Raw genomic sequence first — 2,416 nt, 5'->3', positions numbered from 1 at the left:
CAGAAACAAGGCAAAAATATATGAAGCGACAACTAAAGATTATTTATTATGAATGATAAAACTAATAGTTATGTTACCGGTTACTGTCCAGTTACAGCTTACAATATTTTTCCAGTATTACTCGAACTTAAAGCATAGCGTTGGTTCCAGTGGACAAGTTGACTTTCCTTACGAACTCCAGTTTTGGCTTGGGAAAGCTAGAGGCATTTGTGGGCGGAATTTATACGTGCATGTATAAATCCCGCCCACTAGCCTTTGCCAAGCCAAACCCGGAGTTTATAAGGAAAGTCCCCTTGTAAGGGATCCACTGGAGCCGCGCTAGTGTTAGGCTCGTGCACTCAGGAAAGAAATTGATTTCATGAAAACATTTTATCAGTTAAACTAGCAGACTGTTTTATATTGGAATCGGGGCTAGGGGTCGGGGAGTGCCCCAAAACTAAAATAAGAGCTCAACAGAAGTACTTTGCCTTCAAAAAAACCTAAAATAACTCGTGTTTTTAAAAAATCCGGATAAATCCAATAAAATCCGGTTTAATCCAATAAAAACCACTGGTCTGGATTTTATTCAAATTATCCGGATTTTTGCCAACCCTGAATCTGTTGCTACATTTCATGTGTTAATATCTCTGAAGATCTGTACTCCCTACAATCCACCACTAATAGTATCGATTTCCTATTTCTCCGCCCACGTTGTGTTGCTATTGGTCCGAAACTCATCAAAAACTCAGCCGCTCTGATCAAAGACAACATAAACATTAATGACTTGTTAACGCCCTTGCCTACCGCTGTGGTAAATCTTGAAACAAATTTCTCGTCCCTCAAAGCTGAGATGAATACGCTTTCTTTCTCATCATGTGTTCCTGCCCTCTCCTATCTAGTGGCATGCTAACGATTCTCCAGGAAAATTTCTCCTCTCTTGAAGCCGAGGTGAAACAGTTATCCGTCTCCTCCCACTGTCTCAATTCCCTCACTGATCAAGTGGCGGAGCTGCGAAAGCACATTTCTTCAATTGGGGCTTTAAATGCAAGCCCGCCGCCTGCCAGCTCGTTCTTGGAAGACATTTGTGACCTTAAGCAGTTAGTTGCTCAGCTGCAACTGTTACTCTCAGAAACGGCTGCCTTACACACTACCACCGCCTCTCTCACAACGCAAACTTGGGAAAATGGCGAGCTTATCGCCTCCCACAAAGACAATTATCTGCCTTTTCTGTGCTCCCGCCGCCTTCAGTATCTCTTCTTAATCCCAACGATGACAAAACGAATAATTTTCCGCCTTTCAGCCACAAAACCGCCGTGCCTTCATTTGTTACCCCTGTGGCTCATTCCTCCTTGCGTGATGCTCCTAGCCTACTAGTGTCTCTCGCCCATCCCCAAACGGGGTGAGGTCCTACGAGGTTCTTTAATGTCGACCCCACTGATATTCATACCAGGAAATATAATGCTCGACCATTTCATGTTCCGGACTTTAACAATTTTAGTGATGACTCCCAGTTCGCTTACCGGATTCTCCATGATTTAGACCTCCTATTTTCATTGCTAGAAATTCCGTATAGATCGTGTGGGCACCTACTGCCAGCGGCATCCCAGCCCACTGCGGCTTTAATTAACCTCAGTTATGGCCGATACTTCGCACATGCTATCCAGGACTGGCGGCACCAGAACTCTTTTGAGTATCCCTATATCGCTTGATCGCTCTGCCGAGCACAGCCGCTCCCACAATTTACTTGTTGAAGATATTCGGAGGCGGCGAGACAATGGAGAATTTAACCAAGTTATTAGGCTTGGCGTAATTTTGCCCCTGAGAGGAACATAACCCATCCAACTAATTTAATAGACCCTAGCTCTACCGCCATTCCAAAAACCTACTAAATACTTTTCCCTCTCCCTCGGAATGTCCCATTCGCCAGCCACGAATTTTTCCCCCTACCTCAGTCTCAACCTCCCCCCACCAGCTGCAATTACTCAACTAGCTTAAACTCTGAAAGTCTTGTATTTTTGTGCTCAAACTCTCTACGGTAAACGCAAAAATCTCCAAACTCAATCTTAAACATGGGGTGCAGATTGTATCTGTATCACTGAAACCTGGGCAAAGCCATCACCAAAATGATACCGACTAATATCTCCCAGGGTTTACTTTTATCCGCGTTGACCTTCCACATCACCCTGGAGGTGGTGTCACAATCTGCTTAAGTCAGATTTCCTATAGTCAGATTTCCTATTTCACGGACTTTCTCTCCCTGATCAATTAGCCCAGTCAGTCTGGATTGAAATGAAACCCGAACTTTCTACCACCTGGCTCACACTCGGCTGTGTCTACCGTGCCCCCAACACCCAGTAGGATCTAACATTATAACTAAATGACAATATTCGGCGTGTGTCACAATGTTCTTCTCTCCCATTTATTATCGGTGACCCAA

This window comes from Phalangium opilio, unplaced genomic scaffold, assembly GCF_054372755.1.
Source record: "Phalangium opilio isolate 3A_F unplaced genomic scaffold, DU_Popi_V2 ptg000061l_1, whole genome shotgun sequence".
Taxonomy (NCBI): domain Eukaryota; kingdom Metazoa; phylum Arthropoda; class Arachnida; order Opiliones; family Phalangiidae; genus Phalangium; species Phalangium opilio.
This window is presented reverse-complemented; position numbering follows the sequence as displayed.